The sequence below is a fragment of the Myxocyprinus asiaticus genome, chromosome 39 (assembly GCF_019703515.2).
Source record: "Myxocyprinus asiaticus isolate MX2 ecotype Aquarium Trade chromosome 39, UBuf_Myxa_2, whole genome shotgun sequence".
NCBI lineage: Eukaryota > Metazoa > Chordata > Actinopteri > Cypriniformes > Catostomidae > Myxocyprinus > Myxocyprinus asiaticus.
This window is the reverse complement of record NC_059382.1, coordinates 27,668,273-27,684,936: the sequence shown is the minus strand read 5'-3', so window position 1 is coordinate 27,684,936 and position 16,664 is coordinate 27,668,273. Positions and strand designations below refer to the sequence as shown.

Here is a 16,664-nt window from a genome sequence, read left to right as displayed (position 1 = left end):
TGTACACAAAACACATAGTAAACATAAGCACCACACATTGTCCCCCCATAAGGAATGCTGGGGCCATTGTGGTGAACCAATATTCTCAAATAAACATTCCCCCTAATGTTCACACACTCTTCCCCTTTTGAAATACCAGGAAAAGGTTTATTCTGTCAGCATCCCTGCTGTAAATGCATTTCAGGGCGCTCATCACTTATGCCTGAATATAATAAAGGAATTATTAAACCCCATTCAGCCAGCCACAGTAGTAGAGGCACAAAGGTTCCCCTCCACTGTGCCACTGGTTGTGGGGCAGTCATCAAAAGTAAGCCAAGTGCGCCATCAAGTGGTTACATGTCACGCTACAGGTGAGAGCCATGTATTAATTCCTCTGTTAGCCTATCTAGGGGCTTGACAGCAGTTGCAGGGCGTTTTGAACTGGATACTTAGAACAATAGAGCATGGTTATGTCATTCAATTCAGGTGGGCTCCGCCAGAATACAATGGGGTTGTTCCGACAGACCTTTCTGTTTGGGAAGCCCTGTTTCACTCTCTCTTAGAAAAAGGTGCAATAGAGGAGATTCCCAGAGAATGCAGCTTATACAGCCATTATTTTCTGGTCCCTAAAAAAGACAACGGCTTGCGTCCCATTCTGGATATGATACATTTGAATTTCACCCTAATGAAATGTCAATTCAGAATGCTGACACAGAAACAAATAATGTCACAAGTCCAGCTAGGGAACTGGTTTGTAACAATAGATTTGAAGGATGCTTATTTCCATATTCAGATTGTGCCAAAGCATAGGCATTTTATCAGATTCGCTTTCGGGGCAAAGCATACTAATTTTGAATCCTTACATTCAGATTTGCATTGGCACCACACACTTTCACAAAATGCATGGCTGCAGCTCTGACGCCCTTGAGGCTTCAAGGCAATCACGTTTTGAATTATCTCAACGATTGGTTGGTGTTAGCTCATTCAGAGGCTTTGGCTGCCCAACATCGAGATGTCGTTCTCAGCCATTTGAGCAATCTAGTAGTGCGTGTAAACCTAGAAAAGAGCATCCTGTTGCCAAGACTCTGTTTCCAGGAGTGGAGCTGGACTTAAAGGCGATGAAGGCGCACCAGTCTCCAGGTCACGTTTTGTCATTATGCCAGTGTCTAGCGATGTTCAGATCGCGATGTGTTCTCTCTGCAAGAACATTTCACAGGCTTTTGTGGCTCATGATCACGGCATCTGCTGTCATTCCCCTGGGCACGTTGCACTCGAGACCTTTTCAGTGCTGGATGAACTCCACAAAGGGACTTCAACCAGTCATGCATGCGCTTCATCCCTTCAGAGTGACACGTGGGTGCTAGCAATCTCTGCTGCTATGGAAATGGACCAGTCTTCTGATGTTGGGTGTTCCGTTGGGACAGGTGTGTCGCCACAAGGTGATAATGACAGATGCCTCCTCCACGGGTTGTGGCGCTGTACACGAAGGTCATCCAGCCTATAGAGTCTGGATGGGCCAGTGGCAATATTGGCACATAAACTGGCTGGAGATGCTCATGGTGCAGCTGGCGTTAAGGTTTTTCCTTCCGGAGATTCAGGACAGCCATGTCCTCATCCAGTCAGACAACAGGACGGTGGTGTCCTTTATTAATCACCATGAAGGGGTGTACTCTCATGCCATGCTGAGGCTGGCACGTCATGGAAGTTATGGGTGTGGCCCCTAAACGGGGCACTCTTTTCAATTATGGGTTATCCCCCACTGTGGTTGATACCATTCTGAATGCTAGAGCTCCATCAACGAGGAGGCTATATACGTTTAAGTGGCGTATGTTTGCTTCTTGATGTACAGTGTGAAGTGAAAATCCAGTTCACTGCCCTGTCAGTACAATGCTGGAATTTTTGCAGGTGCGTATTGGAGCTAGGGTTGCCCAGGCAATGCTTAAAGTCTATGTTACTGCTATAGCGGCAGAACATGCTCTTATCAATGGAGTCTCTGTCGATAGACATTCTCTTGTCTTTCGCTTTATGTGTGGGGTACACAGATTTAGAACTTTTGTCCCGTCCGCGTTCCTTTATGTGATTTATCTTTTGTTTTAGAGGCGCTCTCAGGTGCTCCGTTCAAGCCCTCGACAACAGTTATTGATACGTTTTTGACTCTCAAGACGGCACTGCTAGTGGCATTGGCATTGTTTAAGAGAGTCAGTTATTTTGCATGCCCTGTCAGTCAATGGATTTTGCGCCAGGGTATTCAAAGATTGTGTTAAGGTCTCTTTGGGCTATTTGCCCAAAGTTATTTCTATGTTGTTTCGCTCGCAGACCATTAATTTTCAGGCTTACTCTCCTCCACCATTTGAGTCAGAGGAGCATGAAAGGTTACATATGCTTTGTCCAGTTCAGGTGCTGCGAGTTTATGTTGTCCATACCAGCCAGTGGTGTAAGTCAGAAAAGTTGTTTGTGTACTTTGGTGGCCGCAACAGAGGTGTTTCGGTGTCCAGGCAAAGACTGTCTTATTGGCTTATTGATGCAATTTCAGGTACTTGCAAAGCGCGTGGTTCTTCGCCTTTAGGTATTCGAGCCCATTCTATAAGGAGCATGGCATCCTCGTGGGCTTTGGCTAGAGGGGTGTCCTTGGAGGACATTTGTATGGTGGCAGGGTGGTCCTCTCCACATACATTTGTTAGATTTTATAAAATGGACGAGGGATTGACTCCTGTTTCCCAGGTTCTCTCTGCTGTAACAGGAGTAAATTCATAATTCCTTTTTTATACAGACGCTTTAGCTCGCTTGTTGACCCTATATGCTTGCCACATGGGTTTCGACAGTTGGCAGCTACTGTTCGCATGGTGTCAATGTATTAGTTCCCATAGCGATCATACACAGCTCTAGTTCTCTAAAAGGGAACATCTCGGTTACGTACGTAACCTTGGTTCCCTGAGGAAACGAGACGCTGCGTAGCTGGCCATACTCTCTAGCAGCTGCATAGGCTCGTGCCTTCTGCAGAAAATCTGACTCGATGTTGTGAAAGCGAGCACCTTTATGGAGCCTGTGATGTAGCTCCCTGGGGGGCATTGTTTAAGTGCCATCAGCCAGTAAATTGGCGTGATTGTATAAGGGCATCAGACCACGTGTCTTTAACCACAAATTTTTAGCGAATTTCTGTGAGACTTCAAATCACCTGCTGTGAGCAATGACTATGTCTATGATATCTTTATGCAATAAAAAGTTGACCCAGTACCAGCTAAATATCCTATATCATGACCCTGAATCAACCTAATTATACAGGGCTTCCTTATGACCGTCTAGTCAACTAATCATTGAGATAACTCGTGACAAGTTGATTATAAAAAATGCAGATTTGCATATGCCTTGTCCTGAGATTATGATTTGTTGAACCATCAATATAAATAATAAAAAGAAAATTAATGTAAAAAATGGTAACATCTAAATTAACTGGTTTAATTCAAGTAAAAAAAAACTAAAAAAAAACTGAATGAACCTGAAAACTTTAGGTTACATAAGCAAAACTTATGTTAAGGTTTAGATCAGGCAGAAATAGCTCTTAAGGTAACAATTGCAGGTTACCACTTTTTTCAGTGGATGTATAGTTTTACATGTAACAAAAATAAATGTTAAATTCTGAAAATGCCAAACATCCCTGCTGGATCTTAACTCTTCACAGCTAAATCTGCCATTGCTACCCTAGTGTTAAGTAGGGCGTCATCATATCTAAATTGTATCATGGTGAACTTGTAAAATGAACCGGGTCATTTTCAGAAAACGATGCCATTTGCACCTCATTTGTGTCCCCATGACTTACTACAGATATACTGTAATTAACAGGATACTGAACTTAGTCACATTAGTTGCTAGTTTAGTGTGTAATGCAAAAAAAAATAAAAAAAAAAAAAAAAAAAAAACAAAACATTATTTTAAATGCTTATTTTAATTTAGATGATGATGATGAACGTTACATTTATATAGTGCTTTTCTAGACACTCAAAGTGCTTTACATAGTATAGGGGGACTCTCCTCAACCACCACCAGTGTGCATGATGCGACGGCAGCCATAGTGCGCCAGTACGCTCACCACACACCGACTATTGATGGAGAGGAGAGAGTAGAGTTATTAAGCCAATTCATGGAAGGGGGTTATTAGAAGGCCATGATTGATAAGGGCCCATGGGGGGAATTTGGCCAGGCCACCAGGGTTACACCCCTACTCCTTTAATGACCACAGAGAGTCAGGACCTCAGTTTAACATCTCATCTGAAGGACCGTGCCTTTTTGCAGTATTGTGTCCCCGTCACTATACTGGGGCATTAGTACCACACAGACTGCAGTGTGAGCACCCCCTGCTGGCATCACTAACACCTTTTAGGGAAATTAGCATCTTCACATACATTACCCTTACATTTTAATGGGTTATAAAAATAATAATAATAATAAAAAACTACCAAAATATTGCTTTTATTGAAATTAAAATATAATTCTTTCACTGTCTCTTTTTTATTTATTTATTTTTTTTACCCTACACTGTAAAAAATATCTGTAATTTTAATGGTAAAAGACTGTTAAAATGCTACAGAAAAAAACGTTAATTGATTAACAAGTATTAACTGTAAAATATACAGTAATTTTTTTTACATATTTTAAAAGACAATACAGTAGTTTTTTTACAATAAAATGTTGTAAAAATAAAAAACAAATTTAGAAGTAAAAAGTATGATTTTCCTGTATAATTAATGGTAAAAAATTTACATTATGTTTAACAAGAGAGTAAATGTACTTTTTACACTAAATTATTGTTAAAATTACAGTAAAAATACCTTATAAAGAAAAAAGCAGATTTTTACAGTTTTAGAAGGTTAATATCAAGTTTATGGTGTTTTTTTTTTTTACTGCAAATTTAACACATTTTTTTATTTATTTATTTTTTTTTTTTTACAGTGACAGCATGATCATGTAAATTACAACAGTTTTAAACTGTAAAATGTACAGTTTGTTCTGTAAAGTTGTTTACATTTTTGCTGTATTTTTTACATAATTATCCTGGCAACCACAGCTGCTAGATAGTTTTTATTTATTTATTTTTTTGTAAAAACAACAGGATTTTTTTACAGTGTAACCTTACATTTTCAAAAATCCTTTTCTTGTCTTTGTCCCTGAACTTTCTGTTGAAGCCATTTTCATGTGATATTTCCCCTTTGAAAATAATGGTTTGATCTTTCAGACATTAGAGCTTAGGGCGTGATGGAAATTATGGACCTCGCGTAAATTTGAGAAATCTTTTCCAATGTCTTCCATTAATGGCTCCTACATACAAGACATCCTTGAGACAAAGTATCATTTCGGATAACCTCTTATGTCTTTTTCCATAGCTGTAGCTAGGACTAGCTTATTCATGATAATGTTAACACAGTGTAGACTGGTAAATACCTCTCTTATCTCGGCCTGTTTTAAGCGCTCCAGTCTTATCAGCATGTCACATATTCTAGAGGCACTGCTGTCGACTAATGGACAATATCAGCTCAATGACCAACAGAGAGAAAGTAAATGCACAAGGAGTAGGATTATTTGGAATGGCTCGATGACATACAATATTTTTCTATCATTCTAGTAAACCAGTTCAAGGGTTAACATTATCAGCGTGTCAGTATGTGACAGACATTTCAGTTAAAATGCAATTTTATCACAAAGGGCATTTTTTCAATGATATTATGAAATGTAAACTGAAAGTGTCTTATTTAATCTAATATTTACATTTTGAATGAATTTTGCAGCTAGCTAGATTTATCAACTCTCTGGAAATAAATGTCTCATTTCATTGGAGCTTGACCTATGTACCTTACCACAACCTTCACATTTTCTTGCACCAGTTTAATCCTCTCACTGATATGAGGGTATTTTGCATGTCTGAAGCACTAGGGTCAGCAAAAAACCAAACACACACATCCCAAACTCTACCCGGAGGACTAAAGGCTACTACAGACTTTCAATCATGTGTCATGACAGAGCAGTGTGGGCATATTGTAAACAGCAGACACAGTCTGACAGATCCTCTGTTTCATTCCACTGCCCCCAATGACAAGTAGTCCCTTAGAGATATGACTAGAAACGATTACCACTTGAGTATCCATATCTATGCCAGTGAAAACAGAGAAGAGAGCAAGACTAAGTGTTCATTGTCTGTCTGTATTAAGCTTTTTCACCTTGCAGGAAACGACATGTGAGTTATCGTTATATACATAGAACATCTGTGATTTCATGTACTGGTTCGGACAGTATTGGGATCCCACAAAGGTGAGAGTGTATACTGTTAGGATGTGGCCATTATGGAAGGTCAAGTTCTCTGGATGTGCATCATATAAATAAGACTTAATAAATAAAGTAGGATCACACTTCATATTAGGTGGCCTTAACTACTATGTACTAACATTACATACATACAAGACTATGTATTTACTGTGTAACTACATGTTGTTCTGCAAAATGCCCACATTTGCTGCTACTGAGGTTGAGGTGTAGGACACCTAACCCTACACTTACAGTGCTGTCACTCGAGTCGCATTCAACAGAACACTACAGCAGCAAGTGTGCAAAACAAACATTTATTCACTCCACACAATGACTTCATTTTACACCAAGACAAGGATATATTTCAAGATTAAAATTGCAGCTCCAACTTATGAATACACGGTGAGGTAAGTTTTAGAGATTGTGATAATGTGGGCTTGTCTGTGTCATGGTGATACTCATTCATTTTCAGCATGAATCTGTAACTATGGGCTCTTATGAGTTTCTAAGTTTACATTTTTATATCAGCGCTGCAACATATCAGTGCCTACTGTATAAATCCTTGTAAACATCTGCATTAAGTGCAAATGTTTTGCCCTGCCTATCGCGATCGTGAGCATTTCTGTATGTGCAAGGTTGGCACGTGAACAGCGTTTGACAGATCCGGGCGGCTTTGTCTTATGGACAACACATTTCCAAACACAGTGATAAGGTGCAATTTACCCTAAGTGTACAGAATTATATAAATTCTTTCGACACTGACAATGCTGGACCGTCACAACTAAATTCACGCAGTAAGTAAAAAGCTGTGAAATAACGACAGAAGGCATGAATAAAGCATGATCTTGCTTCAGTGTATAATTAAACACTATATATAACTTGGGACTGTGTGACATTGTTCACATTTTTCACCATAATAATTACTAGAAAAAAGTTTCATTTAATTTCAGATTCGTCCAAATCTGAGAAGCATCCTTAAAGTGATAGTTCAGCCTTTAATTAATATTATATCTTCATTTCCCCACCCTCATGTTCTTCCAACCACATGAAATGTTCTGTATTCTGTGGAACCCAAAAGATGTTAGACAGAATGTTATAGACCGACAGTATCAGCCACCAATCCCTTTCAAAATATGGAGTTAAAAAACATGCAGTAAAAGTAAATGATGAATAAGTTTGTCTAGCATCTCCTTATAGGGATAATTTTTCCAAACTTGAAAAAGTTTTCTTTTTTCTGCTAAACACAAAGATTGTTAGAAGAATATCTCAGCTCTGTTAGTTTATAACAGAATGCAAGTGAATAGGTACCAAAACTTTGAAGCTCAGAAAGCACATAAAGGCTGCATTAAAGGAATTCAAATGACACTGCTTCAATCTGTCTTCAGAAGGGATATAAGTGTGGGTGAGAAAAAGATCAATATTTAAATCCTTTTTTACTAATCACATTCTTCTTCTTGTGTTTTTGGTGATTCATTTATTTGTGCATACCACAGAAGAATTAATAGTAAAAAAGGGACTTTATTGTTGTACGAATTATTTTTACGTATGCTGCTTCTATGTGCTTTTTGGAGCTTCAAACTTCAAACCATTCACTTGCATTGTATGGACCAACAGAGCAGAGATATTCTTCTAAAAACCTTCATTTGTGTTCTGCAGAAGAAAGTCATTCACATCTGGGATGGTATGAGGGTGAGAAAATGAGAACATTTTAATTTTTTGGTGAACTATCCCTTTAATTTGATGCATGGAAGAAAGAAGTCATATGGGTTTGGAACAACATGGTGGTGAATGATGACAATTTCCATTATTAACAATATTATTATTATTATTAATCATTCTGTAATGCATGTTAAATGTGTATCATGTACTGGAATACAGGAGAGTAAACATCCATTGTATTATATGTGAAAGTAACTAGTTACTCACTACTTGAGTATTCTTTTTATTGGATAATTTCTTATTCTTACTCAAGTAATTTTTAACATCATTACTTTTACTTCCACTTGAGTAATTTTTTTTTTTTTTTAAGTAATTGTACTTTTACTTGAGTAAAGTTTTTGGCTACTCTACCCACCTCTGATTACAATGCAACAACATGTATGTACATAATAAGTACATTGTATCAAATGATTAAGTACACAGTAGTTAAGGCCACCTAATATAAAGTGGTAATGTATCACATTTTCAAATATCGTTTTTATCACACTTATGCAAAATGTTATGGCATTTTAGTTAAACACCTTATAATGTTTAAAAAGAGAGAAACTTCATTTTTGCTTAGATTGGAAAAACGATGCAGAGCAGAAAAAAATACTATTTTAAAATATTCCTTCTAAATCAAATAGCATGCCAGTTGGCAAAAAGGTCTAAATTCATAATGAATTTGTACTAGGAAGCTCAACAACACATTACGCTTTAGTTACGGTATTCGACAAGGTAAAATGAGGAGAAAAAATAAATGATGAAAAAAATAATATAAAGCAACATGGACATTCCTATTTGGATGGGATTAGATTTCTCAGTGGTCCCCAGAGTCAGTGCAAAAAAGTAGATAAGTTGCTCTGTCATTTTTACTAAAGTTGTGTAAGAAAAACAAAAACATGTTGAATTCGGACGTGATTCAAATCACAAAGTATGCCTTTGAAATACAATTTTTCCTAATGCCCAGGTGAAAACTAGGCCCGTCTGAATATGGCTGTTGTCAGTGGAAATTTAGTAAAAACAAATTATGTACCTGTAGATTCAGATCACTACTGAAACAAGATGAAAACATTGTAGAGAATTGTATTGTAGGGATGCACCGATCATGATTTTTCATGGCCGATTCCGATTGCCGATTTTTTACAAGCAAATGGGCCGATTCCGATACCGATTGCCGATTTTTTTCTTTGTTTAAGCAACAGACAATAAAGAATGAAAGAGTTCATCAAAAAGATGTTTATTTGCTCTTTTACAGGCCATACTGGCCTTAAATGAAAAAATATCTGTAGCTATGTGAAATTAGAGGCAACATCTGCATATTAAGCACTAGTGGTGCACCGATAAGGAAATTTGAGGTCGATATGATCTCCTATTTTTTTAACACTAAGATCGGCCGATACCGATTTTTTTTTTTTTAAGTGCCCTTTGCCACACTTTTGCAAGTTATATGCTGCAGTTATGTTTATGCCCTACACAGTAAAATGACAGTAACACTTTACAAAAAGGTTCAATTTGTTAATATTATTTAACAACATTACTGTAGCTAACATGATCTAATGAACTTAATGTTAGATACAACATATACTAATACATTTTTAAAATCAAAAGTTGTATTAGTAACATCAATGCACAATGAACTAACATGAACTAACAATGAACAATTGTATTTTTATTAACTAAAATTGATTAATAAATGCTGTAAAAATATATTGTTCATTGTTTGTTCATGATACCTGCGCATTAACTAATGTTAAAGAAATGAAACCTTTTTATTAAGTTTGACCAAAATTACATTAAAATTACATTAATTGTGAATTGCTAACATTTATTTGTATTGAAAACAGTTATTAATAGTTCTGTTGTCAATATCAAAAGGTCATTGTGACATATTAGAAACCAGTTAAAACCATGAGAGCATCACACACAGCAGAGATACATTCAAAAATAAGAAAAATAGATCCATTACAAACTTTAAAACTTCTCCAGTGAGAAATCATTAATATCTATGATTTGCTTACTGTCTTGTAACACAAATCACGAATTAAGCAAATGCGTGAAGACGCGGCACCGTTATTGATGGTTAAACAGTTACAACTGTGATTAGTGGTATTGTGACTAATATTAATCTGATATAAATCGGGATCCTCAGATAATAGCACTGGGATGAGTGACTGATGAGATACTGAGAGCACCTGCAGAGCGTGCATGTTTGACACAGAGAGCGCTCATGTTGAAAGGAGTGAAGCTAAAAGCGATCATGATCGCTCAAACAGTCTCTATAGCTCAACACAACATCTGATTGTTGTGACATGTCATGTATCATGTATTTGCATGTTTATTTGTTGTTTTTAATTTGCTTTTATACCCGTTAGCAGCCTCTTTATCCTCTTCCTGCTCACTGTGCTGCGAGTTAGAATTACTACCGTAACGACTCTAGAATATGGGCAGCTTAATATTCATACACATTTTTAAAACCAAACTGGCATATTTATCTGAATTACAGCATGTCTGAAAGTTTAAATTCATGAATGCAACTCACCCTCCAAAGGCCATTCTGTCATGCATCAAGGGCTGAGCAAGCGCTCATTCATAGAGTTGCAGTGTATGTGTGATTCCCTGCATGCTGCAAAAAAGATCAGCTCTACATCTAGGCACAATCGGCCAATCGCCGATCATGGATTTAAGATGAATATCGGCCGATTCCGATCGGTGGCCGATCAGGGACATGTCCCCGCACTTTTCAAAATTTCAAAATTACCTAATTTGGAGACAAAAGACATGAGAAGTTAAATGTTCATAATACATCATATTGCGTGACCCTATGGGCCCTCTTTCCAAAACCAAGCCCTGCAAATATACTGTTGTGTCATGAGATATTTTCGTTTCAGTTCCACAAACAATCACTTACAACACCTTTAAAGGAATAGTTCACCCAAAAATGAAAATTTGCTGATAATTTACTCACCCTCAGGCCATCCAAGATGTATCTGAGTTTCTTTCTTCATCAAAACAGAATTTAAGACTTTTAGGATTTCAGGTCTCCTCCTCATATCAATGCAAGTGAATCTCTTTAATTTTTTGATGGTCCAAAATGCATATTTAGGGTGCATCAAAATAATCCACACGACTCCAGTCGACAAATAAAGGTCTTCTGAACCCAAACGGTTGATTATTTTTCGAAAAAAAACATATGTACTTTTTAAAAACAAATGTTCGCTTCCATACATCTCTGTGACGCGCGCTTATGAGAGAGATGATGTAAGCTCATTGGTAAGGTCATGCGTCAAGTGGAGGAGGAGTCAGGAAGCGCGTCATTGTTTAGATTGTTTTTTTTTATTATTATTATTTGGAAATTATTTATTTATTTATTTATTTTATTATATTTTTTTTGACTGTTTTGGTTTGTGAACGGCACAAGTTTCTCTTGCGCTTCCTGACTTCTCCTCCATTATCAGCAAATTTTCATTTTTGGGTGAACTATTCCTTTAACACCTTCAAATAATTCTTGGTGTTCATATACAATAGATAAGCAGTTTATTTTTGAGTAAGTGGGCACTTGTTAATGGCCTAGTCCTTTCTGCTACAAGTGAGCATAAGTCACTTTGTGAACTCATGATGCTAGGAGACTCATCAAGATTTCACTATCAAACACATGCTCTGACCTCAGCACACTTATCGGCAGAGGGCTGCAGTTAGACACAGCCAGTTTTAATTTCTCTTTACAAATAAAAGCTTCCCCAGCCATTCGCTGACCCATGTAATTCACCCCTAAAGTCAATTTGACTATGCTGCCAGCCACAGATATTTACTGTCCTTCCAGGAGGACAAAAGGAAGAACGGCGCTCAATGCGGATGGCTTGTGAACAAGACAAAACATTATTCAGCCTCAGTGACTGTCATGTAAATTATAGATTTCTATACTGATGAGCAGCAAATGCAAACAAACAACTGCCTGTACAAAGTGTAAAAGTAGGGACCTATGATTGCCACAGTGCGGAAAACATTGAAATGCAGTCATAAAAATGGAATTGTAAATGTAAAATATGGAATTTCACAGAATTCGACAGACTTAGGATGAAATGAATGTAGGCCTGCAAGATTAATCATATTCAAAGCAGAAGACTGCAATTTAATAAAAAAATATTTATACAGTGCAGTTAAATATAAATTCTGCATGCTTCAAAGTGAATGAGCGGCACTCTGCTCTGTCTATAACACAATACACATATTCCAAGCACTCCAAGCCTTATACCACAGGTAATGTCATGGCAGATTTTCCATAACAGCAATCGAAGCACAGTCGAGTCAAAGATTTCTCGGAGGCGCAATGTTCTGATTCCAAAAATAGACTTTTATTACAGAGTAACAAAGTCGAGGTGGTCCATGGAGCATCTAAACTTACACTCTAGAACATGCATTTTTATATATTTTCTGTTCTCCTTATCTCTTTGGGCGATGGCCTCTTCATCCAATGAAATCATCTTATGCCTTCCTAGTTTCGTCTTCGCTGTCTCCCTTCTAGCTGGTCACCCTTGACCCCAACTTGCTTCAATGATGGCAAAAGACTATTTTATTTTATATGCATAAAACACACTGTAATCACTTCATATGGTTACACATTTTATATTGACTAAAAATCATTACTTTCTGCATTAATTTGATTAGTATATTAAATGATTTCCCTTATTAGAGTCGTTGGTTACACACATTCCTGTAAGATGGAGAAATGTATGTCCACCCACATACATATGTTTCATCTAATTTCTAGCACTAATTAACGCACATATATCATCTGCCTTTTTTGGACACCAGGCAGTTCCTGTCTCTGTTCTTATTAAAACATTAAATCATCCTTTTAGTATTAACACACACACATCTCCTTCAAGGTCATTCACAGAAAGAGTCATACAGAGAGATACAGAGAGAGGCTGTAATTCTCCATAAAGAAGTTAAGTTGTATTTTTACATTGATTGCACTTTGATTATTAAACTGAGTAAATGATAATTAAATCAATAGATGAATGATTAAATATCTAACATGTTGAATAACATTCATAATGCTGTTATTCATAGAACATGGATTACACACATGGATTTAGATCATTGCATATTGCATACATATTAATTCAATTATCAAAAATAGATTAACTGAATGATTAATTAAAAATATTCCATAGTAATCACAAATTTATTTATTTATTTATTTTGTATCCATGTTTTCATTTATACTGTGAAGCTCTGTTGTGTAGCACTTTGATAATATAAATAAATAACTGCAATGTTGCTGGGCAATTATGCTGTTATGCTCTTTTTAATGCACTTTATTTGTCAAAAATGGCACAAGGTTATGTTGTAAAATAATTGTTATGTTTAAATTTTAAATACAGTTTCGGTCTTTCACTCGATTTAAATTTAAAGTTTAAATTACTGCACCCTGGTAGAGGTGCGCCTGGCAGCAATTAATTGCGTTTAAATCACAATTAATTGCATAAACCAATAATACTGAGAAAGGCCCCCAAACAAAGTTAAATTAGTACGTATAAATAATTAAAACAATTATTAACATAATATAATAATTCAGATTATTCAAATGCATTACATTAATATGAGAGCGCAAAAGAAAACATTAATTAAACAATACAAAATCTATTTATTTATTGTTTCTTTTATTTCCATATCATTGAACGTAAGCATATTATTGGCCTACTATAGACAGCAATCCATTTTGCAATTCAGTTCATCAATCTCTCACAGGACATGTTCCATCTGCATCAGATGGATGCTTCTGGAGCGTCACACTTCAGTTGCATCACGTCAAACTGCTTTTCATTATCTTTTAGCCCAAATGTCACGTCTGTGTCAAGTTCAAACTTTTAACAAACTTTGAAAAACGCGTCTCGAAATCCCTGCATTTTCTAGTGCCCAATCCAGTTGTAATTGAGCGCAATAGCACATCATCTGTGAAAGGCTGTACTGCCTGCTCTCCAGAGCCCCATCTCTGCTGCTCTTGTTGGTCGTTGCATGGTAGAACTTGAATTGCACTGATTGTAGAATTCCATTTTATGGAATTTTAAGGGCATGACTAATTGCATTTTTTATTTTATTTTTTTAAGGTACAATTAAGGTGTTAAATCAACATCCCTAGTTAAATTATGATTAAAGTTTTATGAATACATTTGGTAAGATAATTTTGATGAAAAAACTTAAATGAAACCATAAACATAAAATCCAGAAAAAAAAATCAAATAAAATGGAAAACTAGGTATATTAGACAAGATAAAACAGAAGTTAGAAAATTTTGTTTCAAAGAGCCCTTTGAAATGAGTAGCTACTAGACCATACAGTATATGAGAAGCAAAGAGAATATGACCTCATTTATATGACTCGCTCTATGAATGAGAGCTAATATTATCATCAACAGAGCCCGGTGCTGACTGAGAGCTCTCATGTGTAAGAAGAGTGCAGGAATTGTTTATTCATTCTGCCAGAATTGGAGCAGTGTGTCTCTCCATGTAATTATCTCTCTTTTACTGTGCTCTTTTGGCCAAATGAAAAAAAAAACAAAAAACAAAAAGAAAACACCCCAAACCTCTCATGCCAGTTGTCATTCTCACCATCTGTATTTCAGGGAAAATGTGTTGCTTTGAGAAACATGTCCATAGAGCTCAGTTCTTATTAGCTTATTATTGCACATCTTGGATGTTTGACACTGTTATTTATACATTTCATAATTTCATATCCAGATTCCAGAATGAAGCTACCATTATTCATTAAAACAGATGTAGGAATTCAGTCTGATTAACATGTGGCTGTGGACAATGTGTCATCTTCGCCATTGTGTTTTTGTTTTTTTTTAATGACATCCTCAAGCTTCATCACAACCACAACGAGGGTAAATTGTATCCATGACAACAAAGCTTTGACTGGCGCCTCTACCAGGGTTGCAGGCATATTGCTATGGCAACTGTTTTCCGACAGGTGATTCCGATTATTAGTACAGAAAGCTGGCTGTAGTTTTGTAAGAGATAGTGATGGTAGCCCAGAAACTTAAATTAATAGTCGGCTATTATTGTCTGGAAAAGGGCAATGGGCATAAGATTTCTGCAATCAGGTCAATTAAGTCAATCAGCCATTGTTCGGAAATTCAGCTGTGATGACATGTAATAACATAATCCTAATAATGTATATACATTGAGGGCAAATTATAAACAAATAAATAATACATGCCCATGCTAATACATAAATAAAAATGCATGTTTATTATTATTATTATTATTATTATTGGAACAAAGAAAACGCACATACACTTTTATTCTAGGCTACTCCCCCTGTATCATAATTTGTCGATTAGAAGATTGCGCGCTACCTGTTGTATCGTGGTCATCAACAGACCCCTCCCAACCTGTGGATTTTCTTCAGCATGCATACTAAAGACTCATTTTACCACACTTTTATTCACGCGCCAATACATTTTCCTCTTCGTAATTAAATTCTAATCCGCTCGCGCGCCATCATTTTCCCCGTCAAATGAGTCTCGTTTCGGCCAAATAATTACATTGTTCAGGCATATTTGCATATTTCTTTTTTGTCGTTATGATCATGCAGTTACACGAACGCTAAAGTCTTTTATCGTTAGACTGTAAAACATAACATACAATTTGGTGTCATTTAATGATTTCATAAGGTAAGCATTTTACAGACCACACAAAGGAATTCGGACACACCCTCGCGAAACAATAACATCGCACTGTATCATTCTCAATACATCATTCCATATTTTAAACAAGTCTATATCTGTAAAACAAAGCATTTGCCAGACATATTTTGAATCAAGAACTCTCAACTTTTGTTCTATGTAAATTATGGATTAAAATCTATTGCTATACTGTACACAGCCCATTTTGTATTTAATATCCTTGCAGCATGTAGGCTCACTGTGCAGAATGAAAAACTGTTGCGTCATTGGACTAAAAGCGAGCCTTGACTCACATCGGTCCAAAATGCTCTATTTATAAATAAAGGTGTGAGAGAGGCATGCAACAGCACAACGACTTTAAAACAACAGCACACGCCCCAGTCAGACAAGAAGTGACTTCGTTCCCTACCTCGTCTCGTCTCCTTTAGGGTAGTTGTAAAACAACTACAGTGGGGCAACAGCTGTTTCCTATTGACACGATCCGCGCGACTGTTAAAGTCCACGACCCCTTTTCTGTTAAGTGGATTATTTGTTATGGCGTTTGAAATGTAATGAAAAGTTATGAGTGGATAAAATCTCGCTTAAATGATAATGAAAGCGTTGGATGGTGTATGCCAGAAAACAAGGTTCACCTCCTCTTTTTCTGATATAAAAATACTGACTGTGTTGACTTGTCCCAGTATCCTCCCCTCCCCTTGTCGCGCGCGCTCTTTTCAGCTGTCTCGCGCTCACTCGGTTCCCGCTGTAAGCGAGATGAGAGACGCGTCGGTCGCGCGTGTTGCTTGTCTGGTCTTATCATCAATGTATGGGCAGCTTTTTTCATAAAACAGTTATTGTCTAAAAGTATAGCTGCATCACTTTTTTTTAACACTCAAAATGTCGATGAATTGTATTGTATTGTTTTTTTTTATTTTTTATTTTTTATTTATTTATTATTATTATTTTTTTTTAAGTGCTGATTTATTCACCAGTTTCTTGGCAATGATATTCGCAT

General features: G+C 36.6%; 1 protein-coding gene across 5 annotated transcripts in view; it reads right to left on the bottom strand.

Annotated features, from left to right (window-relative positions):
* Positions 1 to 16,406, bottom strand: part of LOC127429592 (FXYD domain-containing ion transport regulator 6-like) — a 45,211-nt gene extending 28,805 nt beyond the window's left edge. For 2 of the 5 annotated variants that reach the window (XM_051678718.1, XM_051678720.1), the window contains exons 1-2: positions 16,080 to 16,314; positions 10,514 to 10,732 (exon numbers count right to left, since the gene is read on the bottom strand). The gene's annotated coding sequence lies outside the window, so the exon portion shown is untranslated. The other 3 variants (XM_051678715.1, XM_051678719.1, XM_051678716.1) reach the window with 2 other exon arrangements.
* Positions 16,407 to 16,664: the final 258 nt, after the last annotated feature.